Source organism: Amblyomma americanum, chromosome 8 (assembly GCF_052857255.1).
Source record: "Amblyomma americanum isolate KBUSLIRL-KWMA chromosome 8, ASM5285725v1, whole genome shotgun sequence".
In the NCBI taxonomy this organism is placed as follows: domain Eukaryota; kingdom Metazoa; phylum Arthropoda; class Arachnida; order Ixodida; family Ixodidae; genus Amblyomma; species Amblyomma americanum.
Window position 1 is genome coordinate 99,693,209 of NC_135504.1, and position 24,446 is coordinate 99,717,654.

The following is a 24,446-nucleotide window of genomic DNA, read 5'->3' on the forward strand; positions in this document are numbered from 1 at the left end:
GTAGCTCGTCGAAATGGTCAAAATTTGTGGGACAACAGCGCCGAGGGCAAATGCATTTTCAAAATTCTAAAAACTGGTAGAAAACTGGATTATGGTGTGCGACACGTCTCTCAGTAAATAAGGAGACTAACAGCAAAATACAAAGTCAACTACTAAATAATTAACCAGCCTACTAGTTAGCTCACCTTAGCTGCATTCAGATGCGCTACACCGCTGACAATGCTATAGCGAAGAAAACGCTCTTCTGAGTCAAGAAGCGTATATTCAAAAATTGCAGAACGTCTTAGGTGAAAGAGCTTGTATATCCTTATGCGTGGGCAGTACAAAAGAGAGGACTAAAGGGCCCCTACGATAAAATTTCTCTTGTGCATCGCTCAGCCTAAACAGACAGCCTAGCGAGACGCGCAAGCATTCTCCAAGCGCACCCATAGGACATTTCACGCCACCTGCCAGTGCTTACGCATGACCTTCAGCGCTTAGTAGCAGCCACACGCAGCTAACGTGAGCTAACGTGTCTAGAGTATCTAGAGCACGTGCGGAGAGCAGCTAGGCAAACTAAGGTATCAGCGAACGCACGCCTCTAACGACGGTGCCGCGTTTGCTGTGGCCCAAGTAGCTGACGGCATCCATACATAGGCGCGGATAACAGCAAGTACAGCGCCACCTGGGCACTGCTGCTTTTCTGTGCGGACTTAACATTATTGTTTGCGATGATTACTAACGTATGGACGCTTTCGGAAATAATACTTCCTTTCTCCTCGCCTACTTCAGCAAGGGTGTGCTCTTCGATCCTATGCAGCGGTAGCCTGATTGTTTTCAAATAAAATACTTCGAACGACTTTATCATAGGATACACGTCAAAACGTGGAGTAAATAGAAGTGCCTCTAGAATAAAGTTGTTTGTTTGTTTGTTTGTTTGTTTGTTTGTTTGTTTGTTTGTTTGTTTGAGTTTCGCATCAGAAAATTGTGGTCACGCTCTATCCTAGCTGTTCCCATTACTACTGAGCTGATTTGCATTGAAATGATCCTGCAAACAAAGATATTAAAGCAAAAAGATTAGACGGTCATGATTTCAGCTCAGTCTTTGCACCAAGTATTTCAGGAAACAAATTAAGTAATTATCTGAAGTAATTAACTTCTAACTATGAAAGCTCGGCGAGCGTTTGCAATTAGAGTTCTGTAGCAGGCCGTTAGTATAGCCACATCAGTTTTTATAAGTTACAAAACGCGATTATCCTCGGCGCCGCGGTTCAACCAAATTTGGGTACATCGCGCCAAAATACACGCGCTTTCGAAAAACATGCACGCAAAACAACCTTTCCAGCGCACGCAACCAATAAAAAAACCCGATTTTTGTCGAACCACAGCGCCAAGGGTAATCGCGTTTTCTAATTTCTAAAAACTGATAAGGATATTACTAATGACCGGATAAAATTTCTACTTGCAACTAGGCGTCTAACTGTAACAGTGGAAAGTTAGGGATTAAAAATTACTTAACCAGCTTAACAGTGGTAATGCTAGGCTGAAAAGGCAGTATTTTAAGCTCAAAAAATATATTTTTGAAAAATTACTTCATCTTCCCTGAAACACGCGGTATACTGCATGTCTCAGTAGAACCGGGTGCTTTAAGAAACTAAAAAAAAACTTATCCGACGAGAGGTTTAATTTCTTATGGCATTGGAAGGAACAAATAGTATAATCCTGATGTTGCACTAATAATAAAGTCAATGACCGCTTTTTTTAGAGCATTTCGCGCAGCAAAAAAAAAAACGCAAATGCAGTGACGTTTGTTTTTCTGTTAGGGTTTGGTTCATTCTCCATATGTATTATTTTCATTCACGAAATATCTAAAGTTTGCATGCGTTCTAGCCGCTCTTTTAACATGCGAAACTCTGTTCCCTTCAGCAAACTCTGGGTGCAGTCGGTATCGAAACCTAATACGTTTGGAATATACTTCGGGATATTTAAAATGCATTTAAAACATATTTTGTATTCATGAGTGCACTAAAACTATGCCGGAAATAGGTTCCGGAAGTTTTGTGCTTAGTATTCGAAATATATTCTTAAAATTTCCCAAAAATACGTCACTTAAAGCATGCTTCGAGCACATTTCAAATATGTGAAAAAAAAAACGGTTTTAGCATCTTGCCAATATATTAAAAGGGTACTTTCGAAAATATTGAATTATTGCATTCGAAGCATACCTCACCTAAAGCATGTTTCAAACACATTTCGAATACGTGAAAAATGTGAATGCGGTTTTATCACCTTGTCAATATATTAAATGTGTATTTCCGTAAATATGAAATTAATGCATTCGAAGTACACGCCACTTAAAGCATGTTTCAAGCACGTTTCAAAGACGTGAAAAAATATTAATGCGGTTTTATCATCTTCTCAATATATTAGAAGTGTATTTCAGCAAATATGAAATTAATTCGTCTGAAGTATTCTTCAATTTTAACAAACGGGCAGTCCTTTTAAACATATTTGTAGCACACGTTTAGCTGCCGTAGAACAATCTAGTGCTCGAAATCGCGTTGCGGGAAATGGCCTTTACATGTTGGCAATGTATTGAACGTGTACATTCGCAAATAAGGCATTAATCCCTCCGAAATACACTTGAATTCTGACGTATGAGCTGTCTGCGTAAACCTATTTTCAGCACACTTCAAGCGGCCGTTGAACAGTTAGCGCTCGAAATCGCATTTCGGAAAATGACGTGTTGGCAATGAATTTAAGTGTACTTCCTTAAATACGACATTAAATCGTGCAAAGTATATTTTAATTCTAACAACTGGCTAGTCCACAACAGCATATTTTCAGCACACTTCAAGCTGGCGTGGAACAGCCTGGTGCTCGAAATTACGTTTCCACTAACAGTGAAAACTCTCCATTTTCGTTCATTCGTTTATGTTAACTTCAAGCAGAAAGGCAATCACCACTTATTTAATTTACGTGTGGACAGCGTGATAGCTTTATACCGGCAATGGCGCCATGCGCGCCTCCGGGCCCGAGCATGCCAGTGAAAAGGACCCCGACTGGCAAGGCCCACCGGCTCCCATAGACGCTCATGTATTCGTTGCTTGAAAGTTCGACTCCTGACCAAAGCCTGACGTATGTTACGACTAGCAATTCGTTCCTAGATAGACCGCAGATTCGAACGCGACCACTGTGATGTTTGTGCGACAATTTGTGGGCCCACAGTATTTGCGCGAAAAGCGCCTCACCGGGCAAGATAATGTGTACTCTCACGAGGGGTATATATAAGCCAAGCCAAGTGTTAGGCCTACTGGAGGAATTCGTGTTTTCTGACGTCACTCTCTGTCGGCATTTCCTGCGTGGCGAGATGTTTCACGCTCAGGTCCCGTCACGTGACCTTGCATCGGCATATAGACCTCTTGACGACAACGCGTTTTATCTGGGATTGTCTGTCTTTTGGTGCTCATAATGAGTTCAGTCATTACTTCTGCTGTTGACAACATTGATGAGTGTCATCCGGTGAATCCGGCTAGTGAACTTTTTGTAAGCCGAGCCGAAGTGAATGTATTTTTCATGTATTAATTGTACATTTTACGTGTTTTTTTTAATGTAGTGTAATTTATTTATATAATTTTAGTATACTGTTAATGTATTTATTGTATATTTCTAGCATATTTTGATGTAATAATTTTATATTTATCGTGTATTTTAATGTATTTAATATGTATTTTAGTATATTTTTGATGTATAACAAATATACTAAGCGGACAGTAAATTCATTTTTGATGTTTTTGTAAGAATGTTCAGAATAGTACTCCTAGCATACTTAGAAAGCATTCATACTGCAGTTTAAGCTAGTTTAGTTTAGTTTATGGGGGTTTAACGTCCCAAAGCGGCTAAGGCTATGAGAGACGCCGTAGTAAAGGGCTCCAGGAATTTCGACCACCTGGGGTTCTTTAACGTGCACTGACATCGCACAGTGCACGGGCCTCTAGAATTTCGCCTCCATCAAAATTCGACCGCCGCGGCTGGGATCGAACCCGCGTCTTTCGGGTCAGCAGCCGAGCGCCATAAACACTCAGCGACCGCGGCGACTGCAGTTTAAACATAGGGACAAAAATGCAAAATAAATACGACATTAATAAATGTGTTCGAAATGCATTTTTAGCACAGCCTTTTTTCGCGAAGGGGTTCCTGGCGTTATTACGCAGGATTAGTACCTTGATATTTAGTTTCATGCACGTCATTCCAACGTACTGAATAATTGCCCGGTTTTACTGGTGAATTCCTGCAGGGTGTTTAAAGTTATGCTTTCAGCAATTTAAAAAATACATTAAATTCGTTTCTTGTACGCATCTTCTGCAACCTGAAGGAGACAAAATAAGAGCACAAATGCAGCCGTCGATGTCTTTATTAACTAAAATCTATTAAAAACATTACAGTCACTATGATTAGCGTGCATGTTGATAGTACGAAGTTAAAGCCGCTCGTACTCAACGCCTATTAAACAGGGCAAAACTGGCGCAGCTCACCGGCGCCGGCAGGCATGTACCTCAGAATTTCCAATCTACTTCACGTAATTACTAAAAAATTCGGTGAAGATTGCGGAACTTCTTTCCAGTGTGCCGGAGCTGCTCCGCAGCGCTTTTAGTTTGTCAATGGCACAGAGAAACAGGCGAAGCTAACGACTTTCATCTTTCACTTTCAGCTAGCGACAGCATTGAAATGACAACGACCAACATATGCGTCACATTTGGGAGTAATTTCGCGTTAGTTGTCAGCGCCTCGCAGGCGTGATTACGACGCTTGAGCTGCACATTTTAACGCGATAGCGTTAAGAGCCTCGTTGAGCGAAGAAACCGCTGTAGCTGTTGGCGTTGGCATGCTGAAAAAATCGGGGCCGGTTTAGAGGGTATTGACGTCACAACCAAACCACCTCGCGCGGGTCCCACAACTACAAAACAGTGCAAGAGGGATGACATCACTATACTATTCCTGATTAATCAACAGGGTCTTGATGTCACTGCCCCATTATTACGTAGTGCCTCCTGGAGGGAGAAAAGCATTCGCCTAGAAAATAAAAGTCAGCGAAGCGGGGCTCAAACCGCTGCCCTTGGCGTGGTGAGCCGGGCGCGCTAACCTTCGCCCGCTGAGGGAAGTTTATTCTGTGTGATAGCTAAGGGCTTTATGGGGCCACCTAGTACCGCATATAGTTAGCAACGTTATTGCTCTTGAGGCTACTTAAGCGTCCTCAGAATTTTTTAAGGTAAGAAGTTTTGGAACACGTGCTTGCACAAGCATACTCTACCAAATGCAACAGCCGCAGAATACGATCAGATTCCAATATAAACATGCGGAGTAACTGCAGTGACAAGCTTAATCGCTCGTTTTAGCTAATTCGGAAACTTTCCACAACAGTTCAGTCGGCCTGGTCGCAAAACTCAAGTGCTAAGCTAGAACAGATTTCGCGTGATGCTCATCCTTTGATTTGTACGAAATCCTGGAAGCCTAACTTTGGACTGCAATAAGGTGTTTGTCTGGGCTAGTCGGTACATGGTACGAAATGAAGGCACAGCGCACGAAAGGCGGGACTGAGAAAGAGACAAACACAGCGCTGGCTTTGCAGGTTGCATGGGCTAAGAGGCTTGCACACAGAGTAGGATGCTGAGAGACACACTGAGAAAGGATGCCCGATGTACTAGCAATGTACTGCAATAAGGTGTTTGTCTGGGCTAGTCGGTACATGGTACTAAATGAAGGCACAGCGCACGAAAGGCGGGACTGAGAAAGAGACAAACACAGCGCTGGCTTTGCAGGTTGCATGGGCTAAGAGGCTTGCACACAGAGTAGGATGCTGAGAGACACACTGAGAAAGGATGCCCGATGTACTAGCAATGTACTGCAATAAGGTGTTTGTCTGGGCTAGTCGGTACATGGTACTAAATGAAGGCACAGCGCACGAAAGGCGGGACTGAGAAAGAGACAAACACAGCGCTGGCTTTGCAGGTTGCATGGGCTAAGAGGCTTGCACACGGAGTAGGATGCTGAGAGACACACTGAGAAAGGATGCCCGATGTACTAGCAATGTACTGCAATAAGGTGTTTGTCTGGGCTAGTCGGTACATGGTACTAAATGAAGGCACAGCGCACGAAAGGCGGGACTGAGAAAGAGACAAACGCAGCGCTGTGTTTGTCTCTTTCTCAGTCCCGCCTTTCGTGCGCTGTGCCAACTTTGGACAACCGATAGTTCAATCTCTGAGCAGAGACTAATCTAAACGAATCCTTGCAGTCACTGTTGATACATGCATCGTTGTCGCATTTGGCTCACCGCTGCGTGAACGGCTTCTCCGCTTGTTTGCTTTTCTGTGTGTGTTGACTTCGGCTTCAAACACGTGTCAGTACGGACGGTAGAGACAAACACATTCACTTAGAGCGGTGTGTCCGCTAAAAGAAATGCGCATTGCAAGAAGCAAATTTTAAGTCAAATGGTCTTTGAGCCACAGGAAACCCAGTGTATCACGCACACCACTGAATTCTTCATTTGTAACGTGTTTAGAAATAGTGTACATCTGATGACTCATCCCTATAGTGCTCCTTCGTAGTGTACAGAACTATATTGCCGCTAATCTTTGCAGTGTTAGCTTGTTCATTCTTCAAAGCTGCCGACACGCCGCTTTATCGCTTTGTTTGCGATGCAAGGCGTGACCAGATTTATCTCGATTCATTGCATCCAGGCTCTACGTTGTTCCAGAATTTTCTAGCAACATTGCACGCTTTATCTCGAAAGTTCGCTATCAGTCTTAAATTGAGCACGGCCGCCAGCGGCGGGCAATCTGCTCGACGACCGCCGAGTGATTCAGTCCATTGTGGGTGCAAGTCAGCCCAAATGAAGAGGATTGTTTAGAAGCCATTTTTGGTGTCTCCTACTCTCCGGACTTCAGTCGCCACTTCGTGACAAGATAAAGCCAAGTGGCTGCTTGCTGTTCTTTCTTTTTATTTACGGTTTTGTTCTCGGCCCATAATTTTTTTTATGCCTTTCAAAAAATACCCTTTAAAGTTTTACAATTTTCGTAGTTTGCAAACCTCGAAAAGAGGCATTTTTTCTTGCCCGATTCTGTAACGACTAAATTATAGTTGCGCTTCTGAGGGTGCAAGTGCGAACAAGTACCGTTCTTATCAAAAGTGACCAGACAGCAGAGTTTGTTCCTCCTCCTTCCGGAATAACAGGTATCGCATCCTTTAATATCTATATTCGTGTAATATAACAAGAACCCTTGTCCGCACCCTTCTAGATGTTTTCATGGTTTCGAGTGCCGTAAATTCCTCCCAAAGCGGCTGAAACACAAGTCCCGCTTCCTTCTTACTTTTGTCAATAACGGCACCAGTACACGTGTGTGCCACAAAAGTAAAGCAAGATAACAAGGCGCGCTATCAGGAGCAGTGACCTTCAGGAATATAACTACAAGAGGAGCGGTTGCTGCAATCATGATTGCTACCGGTACCGACCTGCCTGCGTCTTCTTCTGCCAACAAGTGCCGCTGATTGCAGAAACTCAGGAAGTATGCTGCGCTCTGATGTGAAGCCTCGACTAACTCTCCTGTGTTTTTTTTGTTTGTTTACTGCTTTTCCAGTGTTCCCGTTGGGGCTGCTGTACTCTAACATGGTCATCGGGTTCGCCGGCACGATATACACGGCCCTGGTAATTGACGTTTCCCACTTATACCAGTAGTCAAGATGATCATGATTAAGAATTTTACGGTGCACGGGCATCTATGGCCAAAGAACGCCATGGCGCAAGGTATTTCCGACTACTCAAGGTTGGATCAAAAATCCATTTTTCAAGCTTTTCACCCCATATAAGCCGAGCAGCAGGCCAGGATGGATGGAAAAACTACATTTGTGACCAATTTAAAGTGTTCTTGACCCTTACCGGTCACTGGGTGCCGTGGTCGATCCTTGGTCCAGGATGCGGCACTTGACCGCTGCCATCGTGACTCGGCGTACGTGAAATCGTTGCGCTTCGTCGTCCTGGCTTGCCAGTAAGTGCTTCCACTGTGTCACACTCGGGTGGTCTATTCTAGGTTCCAAGTTTTCCTTACGGCAGGTTCATGTGACATGCTCTAGTGTAGGTTTACGCTGGCACCACGGACAATTATCTACACGTTGTGTAGGGAAAATCTTGTGCAGTTTGCGCAGGCGCGGTTAGGTCCCGGTTTATAGTCTGCGCCAGTCTACCGCCTCCTCTATGGATAGCCTTTTGTGTAGGGCTGGGTAGCGTTACCGCTGACCCCTGTAATGTAATGAGTATGTCTGAGTACGTGGGGGTAACAGGGTCAAAGGTGCCTGTGGTACAAAGTGGAAAGCTTGTACCCATTGTATCACTGGTGTGTACCCGGTAGTACGGTAGACCGAACCCTGCACAACCCGCATGCGAGGCGGATGCTCAACCACATGGCTTGCTGCGGTTATATGCCAGTAATCAGGCGAAGAGTGAGACGTCTGTTTTGCAACGTAAAATGGAGAGATTTGCCTATTTTAGACTAAAAAACACAGCGCGGAAGACAAAGCTTCCAGAATTAACACGCTTTCCCGCAGCAAAGACATGACAATGATGGTCATACCACAGCGATCCCCCTCTGACTTCTCTGTTCCTTCGTCAGTTTGCTCCGAACCAAGCTATCATGCTCGCCCGTGCCGACAAGCACTGTCTCCAACAGACGGTGTCTGGAAACTTGAAGCGCATGCTTTCCGGAAACCTTGCGTCGTTCGTCGACAGTAACCTGCCATAAATGTATTTTTACTGCCCGGGAAAACCACAGCCATTGCTCGATATTTACGCAGTCTCCAGCGAAATAACTGCGTGAACAAAAACTGAAAGGGTCAATGCCCTTCGTCGCCAGACGTAAAAAAAATGACATGAAAGGCATGACCGAAATCAGTCGGTTTCAGGCGTACTTAACCATTAACTTCGGGGAACTGTGTGAAAACTACGTTTACGTACCTTTTATGGGGGTAGGCCAGGTAGGCGACCGCGGCCACATGTATTGAGGGCTGCCGGAGAGGAGATGGCTCTGGAGTGGCGACGGTGGGGGATTCGCCGGGGTTTCGTGCAGATCCAGACAGGAGAAAACTCATCCAGGTTTATCTCAATCGGCTCATAAATATAATTACAGGAGTCCGTGAAAAAAATAACGAACCTTGAGAAACCTTGAGAAAATCGGAATGAAAATCGAGGAAACAAAGCGGTGAGGGTCGAATAACTTTATTTTAAAGCAGTAATCAGAAATAAAATAATTTTCAGAGGAAAGTAAAAGCAACCCGAAGTTGACACAAAAATCTCCCAGTTTCGATAATATATCTGTGAAGAAGCTCACACACCTGCTTAAGGGAATGCCCTTTGACGGTTACACCAAAGGAGAGGAGGACGGAAACAGTAAACGGCAGCCCCAGTTGAGCGAATAGATTTTGCAAAATTTTAATTCTCTGCTGTGCAAACCGCCGGCCGGAGAGGATGAAATGATCTATCGTTTCAACCTCCCCGCATGGCGCACACATATTCGACGGTGTGAACCCACAAAGGCGTAAATAAACATTTAGGCGAGGAACCCTGCCGCGCAACAGCGCTCTGGGAACCTCACGTTGCCTTGATGCGCATGAACGTATGTTCATTGGGAACTTTAAGTGTTTGAAATCCGCTGCAGTAAGGATGGGCTCACGGTTCAGGTTCTAGTGTAGTTGGAAACGTTCATAACGGGTCATGGTCAGCAGGGTAATGTTTGGAACGGCAGGTGCAACAGGTCTATTGATGGCTGATTTCGCTAAAATATCAGCTATCGAATTTGAAGTAATGCCACAGTGCCCTGGAACCCACTGAAAGCGCATTTCTTGCACATAGAAGGTTAATTGGTTTGATCATAGAAGGTTGTGGCCAAGTACTACACCAGGGTGGCCAAATCCTGTTCTGGTGAGAGAGTGCGTTGTCGGTTCTGGTCACCGAGATAAGGCCGCACTCCAGGCCTGGTTATGCAATTCCATCGACACGCGGATTTTTTTTCTTTTTTTTTTAACCCGGTGGAGAATTGCGCGGCACCAGGATTTGAACCCCGGTCCTCTTGCACGCGAGGCGGATGTTCTACCTCTACGCCATCGCTGCAATCATCTTGCACATAAAGGGGCACAAAGTACACTAGGGATCGGTACAGAAGACTAGTCTTCGAGCTTTCCAGCGCTACCAAGACTTAGAGACAGGTCGAGAGAAGGATTAATCGACTAAAATTGTGGGGAACTTTTTGAAGGGTCATACCAATAGCAAGAAATAAAGCAGCAAAAATTGGTGTATAATCTAGTGAAGATGAGGCTCGGAGAGGAGGGGAATTCGCTGTGCCGGTGCACTTGGGCAGTGCCTCCTAGAAAAAAAAAAAGAATTCTACACACCTCCTGTGGTGTCATGCACCTTGCTCGGCTGGCGATATCACGACATGAATTTAGAGCACTAGGCTCAAGAAGTGAAGGCTTGCCCATGGTACGGCCACCCGGACGACGTGCGTGACGTCAGAGCAGGAGCGCAGAAGCCTTTCATTTCTAGGAGGCACTGGTTCGAGAGTCCTAGCGGAGAGAGGGTGGGGGAAAGTGCGGTGGAAGATAGGAGGGCAGTGCGAGGATGGGAAGTTTTAGCAGTGATTGCAGTCGTGTCGCGGTCACGTGCACGAATCATCGGCAAGCGTGTGTGGATGCAGGGACTGCGCGTGGCGCCTGTCTGTTCTTTCGTCTCATGGCGCAAACGAAGGTGCGGCTCAGAACACATCCGCGGAGCGGCGTTCTGTGGAGCGGCAGTGTCAGCTCCGGGCTTGTGCTGCACGCTCAGCTGTGTACAGCAAATATCACATGAACTCGCAAAAAAAATGCACAGCGGACGCACACAGCGTTCGTCTTGCGCAGTTAAGTGCTTAAAGAGACAGTGTTAACGCTGTCAAATATTGGAGGTGACATTAAGCACCACGTTAAAGGTAAGAAGCGACCACGCAATAGGTTAATCCGCAACATGCAGAACTGGCCATTCCCTGTTTTACATAAATAGATTCCTGGAGTAACACGGTGGTTTGGGGGGGGGGGGGGGGGCTAGTTTGTTGCTATCCATAATGCAGACAAGTTTCGCAGCATGAATAAAACGCACACAAAAGACAAGGAACAAACAAGACAGGACTGTGCTGCACTTCCAACTGATTTTATTTGAAAAGCTCGACTTTTAAATACAATCAGTTATGATGAGGTGAAACCTAATCACAATCATCCAAAAAAACTATTTCATTCTCCAGCAATGACAGTGAAGGCGTGCTGACGCAATTGTCACCAGCTTTCCTAATAAAAAAGGCTTCGATAATTTCACGCCTAAGCTTGTCCTTGACGTGACCCAGAAACTGCGCCTTCTTAAACATAGGTTTGCATTTGCAAGACCGGCAGTGTACGGCAAGATGGCCGCTGATGCCATCCTCTACTGGATTGAAGTGTTCTAGCGCTCTTTCATTAAAACAACGCCCTGTTTGGCCAATGTACACTTTTTTACACGTAAGAGGAATGCTATAAACGACCTTCGTCACACATTTTGTGAACTTTGTGACATGCTTAATACTGCAAGGCGCCTTCTTCTTTCTCGTTATCATTGGGAAAATTTTTGACGGCTTGCATGGTGCGGAAAATACAACGTTAACGTTGTATCGGCAGGCGATCTTCTTCACATTGTGAGATAACTTATATAGGTACGGTATTACCTGAGTGTTATTCTGCTTCTTTCCTTTATCATCCCTTCCTTTACTTCTCTTTCTATTCTGCATTAGGCTCTCACAAGGAGCTGAAATTCTATCATCAGGAAAGCCGGACATGCGTAGCCGCTCGACTTGCTGATTGACACTATCGGTCATTTGATGCGGGCAGGTTTTTTCTAGGGCAGCATTGATGCAGTTCATGGCAATCCCGCGTTTAATAATCTTTGCATGAGCGCTGTTAAAAGGGAGAAGGGACTTTTGTAGCCTAGGGTTATATTTCCAACATATGTAGTTCGTTATTAAAGTAATTCTGAGGTGTAAACACTGTATGTTGTGAGCACAGGGAAGTTCGTACGTGAATTTTAAACCTCTTGCTGCAGCTTTAAAAGCCGTGATAATTTCTGCAATTGCGTCGTCAAGGGATGAAATATGCGAATTGTCAAGAATCACCAAGTAATCATCGACATATCTAAAAATTCTTTTAACATGAAGGCCCTTTAGTGAATTGTTAACGCGCTTATCGACAAAACAAAGATAGATGTCACAAAGTATGGGAGCTACTGAAGAACCTATGCAAATGCCAGCCTTTTGGGTCTAAAAATGATCATTAAAATTGATGGCCGTTGTTTGAAGATAAGATTCTACAAGCGTTAAATAGTTATCACTGCTAACACCTGATAAATTACGAAAAGACATATCTCCCGTCTCTTCAATCAACTGTTTCACTGATTTAAACAGTTCATCGTGCGGTACGGAGTAATAAAGTTCGTCAACATCTACGGAGAAACCGATGGTATCAGAAGCAATCAGGTTTTGCCCTTGGCTGAGTTCTTGGACGATCTCGTGCGATCCTCGAACCAGGAAACGATCTTCAAGCTTCAAGCTTGTTAACTGCCTTTGCAGGTATTGTCCAACAGCAGATTTCCAACAGTTCTTTTCTGAGACAATGAATCGAAACGGAAATTCCGGCTTGTGTGTTTTACGAGAAGAATGGTTCTAGGCTTCCTTTTTCAGATGTCTTGACTAGACTTGCGACGGAATCGAGACGCATTTCTTGTAGGAGACGAACTACAGTGCTCTTCAGGGATTTCTTTTTGAATTTCGTTTCGTTGAAGTTCTTCTGTATAGTTTGAATAACCTTTTCTTGGTACATCATGCCCTTGGGCAAAACTACAAATCCTCCCCCTTTGTAGGATTGAAGTACCATTAGGTCGTGCTCCTTCAAATACGTGACAACTTTCTGATGTTGAGGAGGGCGAATTGAACTGCGACTCACATTTTTATCACGGATTCGGCTCCTTCCCAGGGGGCTCGGTCTTTGTCGCGCTCCTTTGTTCTTCCAGCGATGCTACGTACCTGGCCAGTTGTTCGTGCTTTTTTGAAACAGGCTCAAAACAAAACTTTGGCCCTTTTTCCTGGATCCCGCGAATCTTGTCAGACAGCTGGGCGTCGCCAAGTACGGTGACCTTGCTAGGAGCAATGTGGGTTCTTTTTCTAGGCGGAAGAAGATGACGGGCCTTTTGCTATAAGAACTCAGCGGTCTGTGCGGCCAGCTTCTTGTAGTCGGCATATTTCCTAGAGCTTGCACAAGCATCACTTGCTGTGCGCGGGTCTTGGACGAGTACATGTAGCCAATCTTCGTAGAGTCGAACTTGGTGCCAGTATTCAGACTTGAGGATCTTGCAAGTCGTCTCGCATGGCCAATGGACGGCGACACAACTCCCAAGAGGGCCTGAACCTCTAGGGGAACCGAGCCTTACTTGATGCAGAAAGACAGAATGCGGCACTGGCAAGTGGTGACTGCCATAATATTCAGACATGAAAACTGGAGAGTGCTTTGCTTGGACAGATGAAAGAAAGCCCAGTGTATAAGATATGCGTTGAAGTAACACGGTGGTTTGGGCTATTTGGTTCCTGTTCATAATGATGACAAATTTCGCAGCATGAATAAAACGCACACAGAAGACAAGGAACAAACAAGACCGGACTGTGCTGCACTTCCAACTAATTTGATTTGAAAAAGCTCGATGTTTAAATACATTCAGTTATCCTGAGGTGAAACCTAATCACAATCGTTGAAAAAAGCCATTTCATTCTCCAGCAATGACAATGACAGCTGTTGGACAATACCTGCAAAGGCAGTTAACAAGCTTGAAGTTTGAAGATCCTTTCTTGGTTCGAGGATCGCGCGACGTCCAAGAACTTAGCCAAGAGCAAAACCATATTGCTCCTGATACCATCGGTTTCTCCGTAGATGTTGAGGAACTTGATTACTCCGTACCGCACGACGAACTGTTTAAATCAGTGAGACAGTTGATTGAAGAGACGGGAGATGTGTCTTTTCGTAATTTATCAGGTGTCAGCAGCGATAACTTTTTAACACTTTTAGAATTTTATCTTCAAACAACGGCCATCAATTTTAATGATCGTTTTTACACCAAAAAGGCTGGCATTTGCATAGGTTCTTCAGTAGCTCTTATACTTTGTGACATCTATCTTTGTTTTGTCGATAAGCGTGTCAACAATTCACTAAAGGGCCTTCATGTTAAAAGAATTTTTGGATATGTCGATGATACTTGGTGATTCTTCACAATTCGCATATTTCATCCCTTGACGACGCAGGTGCAGAAATTATCACGCCTTTTAAAGCGGCAGCAAGAGGTTTAAAATTCACGTACGAACTTCCCTGCGCTCACAACATACAGTGCTAGACCGCAGAATTACTTTAAAAACGAACCACATATGTTGGAAATATAACCCTAGGAAATATAATCCTTTTTACAGCGCTCATTCAAAGATAGTTAAACGCGGCATTGCCATGAACTGCATCAATGCTGCCCTAGAAAAAACCTGCCCGCATCAAATGACTGATAGTGTCAATAAGCAAGTCGAGCGGCTACGCAGTCCGGCTTCCATGATGATGGTATTTCAGCTCTTTGTGATAGAATAATGCAGAAAATAAATAGAAGTAAAGGAACGGATGATAAAGGAAAGAAACAGAATAACACTCAGGTAATACCATGCCTACATGAGATATCTCACAATCTGAAGAAGATCGCCAGCCGATACAATGTTAACGTTGTATTTTCCGCACCATGCAACCTATCAAAAATTTTCCCAATGATAACGAGAAAGAAGAAGGCGCCGTGCAGTTTTAAGCATGTCACAAAGTTCACAAAATATGTAACGAAGGTCGTTTATAGCATTCCTCTTACGTGTAAAAAACTGTACATTGGCCAAACAGGGAGTTGTTTTAATGAAAGAGCGATAGAACACTTAATCTAGGAAAGGATGGCACCAGCAGCCATCTTGCCGCACACTGCCGGTCTTGCAAATGCAAACCTAATGTTTAAGAAGGCGCAGTTTCTGGGTCACGCAAAGGACAAGCTTCAGCGTGTAATTATCGAAGCCTTTTTTATTAGGAAAGCTGGTGACAATTGCGTCAGCACGCCCGCCTTCACTGTCACTGCTGGAGAATGAAATTGCTTTTTTGAATGATTGTGATCAGGTTTCACCTCATGATAACTGAATGTATTTAAACGTCGAGCTTTTTCAAATAAAATCAGTTCGAAATGCAGCACAGTCCTGTCTTGTTTGTTCCTTGTTTTCTGTGTGCGTTTTATTCATGCTGCGAAAACTTTTCTGCATTATGGATAGATTCCCGGGAGCCCTCATATTACTCCTAAAGCAGGGGTGCAGCGGTTTAGCAACGCGCCACTGCTCTGCCATGACAGGTGCTGTCACAGGTGGACCTTGTTCGAGCCAGGTTGCTCTTCCCGAGCGACCAATTTAACTGCAACATGCCATGGTGCACAGTTTGCTCCCTTTCTGTTGGGCAGGTTTTGATGACACCACAAGGTCACGTGACCTAGCTGGTCCACCTGCCTCGTGGGTTGCTTCTCTGGGAAATTTTCGTGAGTTCTTCACGCACAGTCAACGGCGACACCGTATTTTCTCTGACACGAGCTCCTTAACGCTGTTGAGTTAATATTTACGGCACCAATTCGGGGAACCGGGAGTTTCCGAATGTCTGAGCTCAAGTCGTGCGACTCATCTGGGCATTGGAGTAAGCGTAATTAAGAGATTGAGGGTTAGGCGGGTGAGGTTACGGCAGCGTTGCCAGACCTTCGACTCTGTAGAGAGGACGCAGTTTAAAAGACTTCTTTTCAATTCCTAGCCATTGAAGTGCTTGAACACAGGGTGACTTATTCTTCATTGGATGCAAATGGCCACAGTTTTGTGTGCCAAGCACAACAGAAGGAATACCTTTCTGCGCACTCTCAATTTCCTTATCACCGCAGAGAATTAGTGAGCCTTGAAATTATTGATTTTGAAAGCAATGTGTTCTTAGCCTGCTGGGCTTGGTTTGTTGTACAGTTTTCGATGCGACCCGGGTAACTATCGCCGGGAGCATGTAAGCTATCAAGTGATCGGAGCGTCGCCAGGGCTGCGCAAGTTACTCATAGACACTGCACGATTGCATGTGGCCTGAGGTTTTATTCATATTGGGGCCAGGGTCTTGCTCCTAAACGTTCGACAGCGTCCAAAGCACAACTCATTTTAATACGCTTCTGGCCTACGTTTCTGGCACAAGTAAAAACATACGTTTGAAATGAATAGTGCAAGCAATATGCCTACAACAATACGACAAAAATTCATATCGGAATTTTTTCCTCCGTATATGGACAATGCTGCACAGCGGAAATGAAATGTTTTAATATCCGCACTGTATGCACGTATAATCACTACCATAGAGAACAAAGAAATTTAATAGTGAAAACGAATGTGCAAAATTTTATTTGCTCTTTACTTTGCGCGCTCGTAATTTACGGAAGTCTGCTGTAGGATTCTATGCTTCTAAAGTTAGTTATTCTGGGAAAGAGAAGTGAAATTTAAAGCACTTTCAAGGGTTATACACAAACTGCATAAACCAAATAGAGTTTCTGATTATATTACCACAAAAACGTTTGATCTCCCAGGGCTCTAAGAAAGCTACTCAACATGGCTGTTCGCAATTTATATTACGTCTCAAAGGACACCAGTGTTTATGCGTGGAAACGAATGCTCTACCTTGTCTTCGATATCTCTCTTAAACAATGCTACCGACCTGTCCTGTTGTTACCGTACGAAGCCCCGAATACGTTACTTGTGTTTAGATACAAAGTATTGGTTTTATACTTGCAAAGAGAGAGTTTTAACATGCCCTACTTATTTTTATCCGTGAACAAAACTTTCGGGACTGAGAGCAGTTTGTTCGAATGTGACTAACGCAATGCAACGTTGAACTTAAACAGACGGCTCGTGATATATGGCGTCTTACACGAATAATTATATGCGTACTATGATTATTTTCTACCACGTCATATGTACATGGCAAACGTCCAATATAAGAAAGCCGGTTAATTTTTAATATTCTGCCGTGCAATGTAAAAGGCCATCGGTTCATGCTTTGGGCAGGAGAATAATGCAAGCAGGCAGCCTTAGTAGTCTTAACCGGACATACGGGAGCGAAAGTCTGCGTCAGTTTGCGGTCCGCAAAGTACCCTAACCAATAAACAACCACTAAAAAAACAGTGTCCTGCAACAGTGCGGCGCGATTCAAGATACCATCACGATCTAAACTATTGGCCAAAGAGAGCACTATTCTCCTATTCATGAGCTAGAAAGAGTACTTGCACTAGGCAGGCACTGGGCGGTTTACAGAACGTGACACCTGCTATATTGTTTTCCACGCAAGGCCAAGAAATGCGCGCTCTTATATCGAGGTTGCGACATAGATACTTCTTTTTTCTGTGTGACGATGGGGGAACAAAATACGTGGGAGCTCCCAAAATGTGGCAGGAACCTTCGTGGAAACATTCAGAACTTTATGAATCTGTGTTCGCTACATGTCATAACGTGCCCTTCTTTTCCGTTCCCTTGTCTGCTCAATAGCTAAGGTGGGCCTCTGTTCTGGCAGTCTTGATGCCATTGGTAGCATGAGAGGGTTCTCGCACAGCTTCTGCCTTCGCCTTTCGACCATGTTTCTAAGTGGCACTTGCGGTAAATCAGGACGTGCTACGTCCACCGCTACAGGCGAGGTTGACGCTAACGAACACTATCAAGGTACGGTTACATTACATATAAATACCCCCAAACGCGTCGCCGTAGCTCAGTTGGTAGAGCGCCGAACGTGACATTTGGAGGTCGTGGGTTCGGATCCCACCGGCGACATACGGCTGTTTTCCCTTCTGTTTTCTTATCAGTTATCTTCAAAATAATTATCATATTAACTTTTGATTCATAAATGCCAGACAGTTACTTAATGAAACATTCGCTACGATCCTCTGTTTCGCTGACTGTTGACCCCCGTCATGTAGTTGTGTAACGTATGCTGCCGGGCTAGTTGTTTTTGCATTTTTGAAAAAAGACATGGCGCAACAAGTACACGCACGGAACGACGGGAAGCAAAGGACAGGCGCCTTCTAACTTAGTCTCCTCGTCTTTTCGTGCGTGTACTTGTAGCTCCATGTCTGTTTGAAAATTCCATCATGTTTGTTCGCTGTAGCTCGATGCAGACATCCACAAGAACGAATTGCATCAGGGGGTATTGAACCGCAGAAGCTTCGCACGGGAGCTGGAGATGTCAACTTTCAGTTACCGTTGAAGCAGATCTCCACGCGGAGAATTTATTTAACGGATGATCTGTTGCTTCGCGGTCGTAGAATTTGGGGCTGCGCACTATTGCTCATATGTAACAGTATATAACAAAGCATACAAGAGCTGCATCTAACCGGTACTCACCTATCGGGCAGAAACGCATAGGTTAATGCAAACAGTACGACTTGAAGACAACGCAGCTCTGGAAAGAAAATAACTGTAACGGTAAGAGACGGGAAGAGAGCAGAATGAGTCAGGAAACAAACGCGGTTTGATGAGATCCTAATCGAAATCAAGAAGAAATGGGCTTGGGCAGGGAATGTAATGCGATGCCAAGACAACCCAATAGTCACTAAGGGTGACGGACTAGATTCTAAAAGAAGGGACGCGTAGCAGGGGGCGGCAGAAAGTTGGTGGAGCGGATGAGATTAAGAAGTTTGTATGAAAAAGGTGTGTGCGTAGTGGCAGAGGACAGAGTTATTTGGGTTATGGGAGTGGGCTTTCTGCTCCTGAGGCCGTAGTTAGGCTGATGGTCATGATGATGACGATGATTACTGCGGTGCCACGCAGTGAGGAAAGGCTTCACAAGTGTAAACACTTCCGTGTCCCTTAATACTCATCGTGCTGTTTCGGTTTTGGGTGAAGCTGCCGGAAGTCTTTAACGATGTGAGAATTTCGGTTCGCTTTGGGAGCCACCGAAACTACGGATTTTTGTGCTTTTTTTGTTTTACTTAGTGCTCGCTAACTAATATGCAGTGAAGCCCTGTTCTGTTGTAGCAATATCCCTCTTATGACCGGATGACGACCTTGTTTGGATGACCCCACAACTGAGTGTTCTTTCTACCCAAGGGCGGGCTTCGCAGTGTCGTGTGGGCGGACTGTGTCCAAGCTCTGGTGATGCTGTCGATTCCCGCAATCATTATCGCAAAAGTCATCCAGGACTCGGCTGGTGCCAGCCCACCACTGAGGCCATTGAGTGATATCAACGTCACGGCGTACATTCTCCGGTAAGGCCTGCCGCTAGGGTTGCACTTTATTTTCTTCGCCCACGATGCCGATAGCTTACAGTTTCATTCGCTAGCAACAAGCTACGATGTTTCGTCGAACGCGGTCTCCTGAGCTGCACTGCCAACGACGCGATTGGCGGTCAAAGACGCTGAGCACAGGGAGCAGCACAAGTCCTGCCTTCGTGATGGCATAAAGGAATAGCTCTTTCCAGACACAGAAATAACTGCCACAGCTTGGCGTTCCTGCGTGAGCAACTCAGTGCGCCGCTGACTGCGCCGAATAATCTAATCGGTCTTTACACTCAGGGCCCGTAAGCGATTGTTTCCGCCAGTCATTACTAGTTGCTGCACTTTATATCGCGAAAAAAGCCTCCTGGAGAGAGACAATATCTTTTTGTTACCTCCAGTGTTGACACGTATGAGACACGCCAACCATGTGGGTCAACTTAGTGAATTGCTTTTTGTGCTCCCGGCCTTTTACATGCCGGAAAGTATCAATAATTACAGGGATAGATTTTTGTAGCACCAGGGCCGTTTATTAGTTTTACTGCTCATGAAGCTTCGCCGTAAAAAAAATGGGGGGGGGGGGGACAATCCAGCCTACGGATGAAGCCTCTGTTTGCCAGCTGCCATTTGCCACGTTTGGCAGGTGGGACATTCAAGAGAACGACATCCCCTACTGCACTCTCAGGAGATAGGGAATGCAAATGGGAGATGGAAGGCTATGAGAGAGTGACAGGCGACGGGGTGCGGGTGGCCATGTGCAAAGTGGAAACTATCCTTGCCTCGTTTCGTGGCAGCTGCAGCCACGCGGATAGGATGAAACCCGTGCACGCCAGCTGCAGCTAAGTATAATGGAGGATAGATCACCAACTGGCACCTAGTGGAAAGGCTGAATCCGCGTGGCGCCAGCTGCCTGTAAAACCACCTCAAGTAACGTACGCGAAGTGCCGATGCATAATGTGCAAGTGCGTTTAGTTTAACGAATCAAATGGGGAGGAGAGTGGGGCGGCTTAATGCTTTATTTGGCCGTGGAGCTTGCAACGCGTTACGTCGGCCGCTGCTTAACACGTTTATTTAAAACCATTCTTCATTTGCAACCACAGAACGGATTTAGACGCCACAAATGACGAGAATGTCTGGAGCTGCCTGATGGGAGGGCTGTCTTATATGGTGGCGCGCACAGGATTCGACCAGATGGCTGTGCAAAGGTTCATTGCTGCCAGGACACTGCGAGAAGCGAAAAGGCATGTCCTACACGCTTGTGTTTTTAATGTGAAGAAACTGAAAAGAAACTGAAAAGAAACTGAAAATTCTCATTCGTACTTTTCATTGCAGAATGGCGGTCACAGGCGGTTTTATCGCTGTGTCCTTCTTCCTGTTTGGAGATGTTGCAGCTCTATTCCTCATATACTGGTACAGGGACTGCGACCTTGTCCTGTAGGGTGCCATCAATAGCTACGACCAGGTGATTTTCGACCGTTTCTTCTCTTGCAGCCTTCAGCGTGGCTAAGCCTAAAAGAAGCTGACTAGCTTGATGCCATGATTTTTTTATTTGTATAAATTATAGAATTCTACAAGCCAGGTGCCAAAGGAAGATTATTTTAGTCTTGTTTTATAAGTTCTCAGACAAGGGTGGACTGTACAAGGATAGTCAAAAAGCTTTTGCAAGAGGCCACCAAACCACGTCCAGTACGTGTGTAAATATCAAACGCCGCACTGAAAGTATGTACCTATCAATTCTCGTTGCCAATGACGCGTTCAACCACTGCAAGGACCTCCTACGGGACGTTCCCCATAAATGTGAGTATGACGTGTCAGTTACGTCGGGTTTGTAACTGAAGCATTTGGCATTCTTAGGAACTGACACGTACTACATACTCTGAGAAATAGATAGCCTGTTAGGCTTGCTTACGCAGTGGGGCTCTTTGTTTTCGACCGCCAAATATCTGAATTTCTCCAAGATCGGAACAGCTGTCGCCGTTACGCCCGTACTCAAGCGCAGCTTAGCATTTAGACAGTGACGAGAGTCTCCCACTACACAACACAAAGAATTTCTTTGGGCTTCATATTTTTTTACAAATGAAGCAATAAATAATATTAATTGAAGTGAATAAAAATACTGGACATATATGTATATAGTTTACGGAACTCCAAAACTAATAAAATCGTATTACCAAACCGTCGTTTATTTCACTGAGGCCCTCCTTATTTTGTGCTGGGGTGAAAAGCTCACTTCTTCTACGTCAATGTCGAGACAATGAGTCTTGAGTGATAGATGAGCTTGGAATCCGGAAATTTATTTATGGAAATCTATTTATGGTACAACGAGGTGCGCCCTGGAGAAACACGTGGAAAAGGTTTTGTTTTCTTCCACGCGTCCTGATCTGTTCTAAGTTTCTTTTGCTCTCCCACCCACCCACTCCAATTTCCATTCACGGTCAAAATTGCAAAACATCTGAAATTGTTAGCAGCTGTCTCACGAGAAGAATGGAACGATGTAGTCATCAAACCTGACAAGAAGTTTGAAGCCCTTCTCGTAGGTTGGGCAGAGGAAGTCATGACCCTACATGACCGCCTACACAATTATATCAATAAGTTTACTACTTCTATTATTACACAACATCCTTTCATTACAGATCGTTCCGTACTTCGTGAAGGAAAGGCTTGCCGAAGTTACGATGCTGCGAGGGCTTTTCTTGGCAGGGCTTCTTGGCGCCTCTACAAGGTGAGATGAAATGCTAGGCCATCTTGCACCACATCATCATCATCAGCCTGACTACACCCACTGCAGGGCAAAGGTCTCTCCCAGGTCTCTCCAATTAACCCTTTCCTTTGCCACCTGCGCCCATCCTATGCCTGCGAACTTCTTAATCTCATCCGCCCACAACATTCTGCCACTCCCTGCTACGCTTGCTTCCTTTTGGAATCCACTCCGTTCCCCTTAAAGACCAGCGGTTATTTTCCCTTAGCATTACATGCCCTGCCCAAGCCCATTTCTTCCTCTTGATTTCGACTCGGATGTCATTAACCCGCGTATATTCCCTCACCCACTCTGCCTACTTCCGGTCTCTTAACGTTACACCAATCATTTTTCTTTCCATGACTCGCTGCGTTGTCCTTAACTTAAGCGGAACCCTTTTCGTTACCTTCCATGTTTCTGCCCCGTAGGTGACTACCGGTAAGATGCAGATGTTGCACAGTTTCTCTTGAGGGATATTGGTAAACTGCCATTCATTATCTGAGAGAGCCTTTAATGTGCCCTCCACCCCATTCTCATGATCCGTATCAGCTGTCACTACCTGCCCTAAGTAGACATATTCATTTACCCCTTCCAGCACCTCACTTCCAATTGTGAACTGCTGTTCCCTTGCTAGAGTGTTGAACATTACTTTGGTTTTCTGCATGTTAATTTTGCACCCACCGTTCTGCTCTTCCTGCCTAACTTGTTGATCATGCTTTGCAATTCCTCTCCTGAGTGGCTCAGCAACGCAGTGCCATCAGCGAATCGCAGATTATTTAGGTCTCATCTACTAACTGACCCAGGGAGCCAGTAATGCGCCCTTTCTTTCCTCAGAATCATCGGCGTCTAGAACTTGTCAACGGCAACGCCAATGAATACTATGAACGCCGACAGCTTTCGCTTTGTATACCCTGGATTAGCTGTGCATATCCACATTCATTTTTTTTCGGCCGGGCGCAGCTGTCTAGTGAAAATTTCAACAGTTGTACCGAAGACGTGGACCTGAGTAATCGCATGGGGGTTTAAGTGCCCGACGGCATTCTAAAATGCATTGAAGACGATGCGTTCCATATCCTTCTGGCCAAAAATCCAACAACCATCGCCGAGGTCATCACCGAATGCCAGAGCTGCCACAAATTATACAAGCACCAAATTATCACTCGTTCTCAGCTCTGGCGCCAAAAGCCTCCTATGGTTTTGACTTTTGACTCCGCACAGCCGCCACTGCTGTCACAGATCAAGCAGTTAGTTCGGGAAGAAGTTTCGCGTCAACTCTTTCTGGTCCACCACACTCCCGACGCTGCTTACCCTCTGTGCCGATGTTCCAGCAGGTCACCCGCAATCAAGTCGCAGTAGCCCTTCCAGCCTCCCTGTGAAGTTCCTTCCGCCGCTCTCTTTGACGTACGTTGGAGTACTGAAGCAGGGCAGAATGGTGGGCCTGTTGGTATGACATGTTAAAGGAAAAGTAACCAGCCAGAAAAGACGAACACACAAGGAGAGAACAACACAGGGAAACGGCTAGACTAACAACTGATTTCTTTATTGAGTACATACCACCGAGTAATTTCAACGCATGCGCCAAGGCAGGACAAACGCTCAAACATGGTTTTTCAAATTTGGTTGGTAACAACTTTATTCAAAAGTCCTGCAGAGCTTTCGCCGACCGGGCCTTAGGTCTCCTACGTGGGGACGTCGAGGTGTTGCCTCGCCGTCACCTCGCGGGCCTGCTGGACGGCCCAGAGTTGGTCACCGAGACTGGGGCTGCGCAAGTTCATTGATCGTAATCGCTATCAAGTTCTTTTATTGTCAAGTTCTTTTATCGTCAGCGCTATCGATGGTGAACTGACGCAAGCATCGCCATGTTTCGCTATTTGAAAGGCCTCCAAGATTTCGCGTGCCTTCCGTGTTTTTCCATAGGTCAGAATGGTTACATTAGAGAAACGTGGGGAACATTTGCCAGGACATCTACTACAGTGCCAAGCAAGAGTGCCATCTTCACCAGCGCCAACTTTTGTTTTGTGCTTGCGCATCCTCTCGTTCACACAGTCACCAGTCAAACCTATGTAAAAGTTTCCACAGGTCAGCGGAATCTTATAAATCACAACGGTCCGGCACTTTGCGTACATGGTTCTATGTTTGATCGTGCAACGCTTCTTGTTTGCGCCAGGAATAATTCGTGCACAACGACCTGAAAGTTTGACGGGAGCCGAAATAATCAAATTGACCCCTTGGCGCTAGGTGACTTTCTTAACATTGTACGCCACTTTGTGCAAATAAGGCATGACTTGATTTTTTTTGTTTTGTCAGTAGAAT

General features: G+C 45.1%; 1 non-coding gene and 1 pseudogene across 1 annotated transcript; both read left to right on the forward strand.

The window, feature by feature from the left end:
• Positions 1 to 24,446, forward strand: part of LOC144102642 (putative sodium-dependent multivitamin transporter) — a 68,680-nt pseudogene that overhangs the window by 21,300 nt on the left and 22,934 nt on the right.
• On the forward strand, positions 17,885 to 17,957 carry TRNAS-UGA (transfer RNA serine (anticodon UGA)). Its single transcript has one exon. It is a non-coding gene; the product is annotated as a tRNA-Ser (tRNA).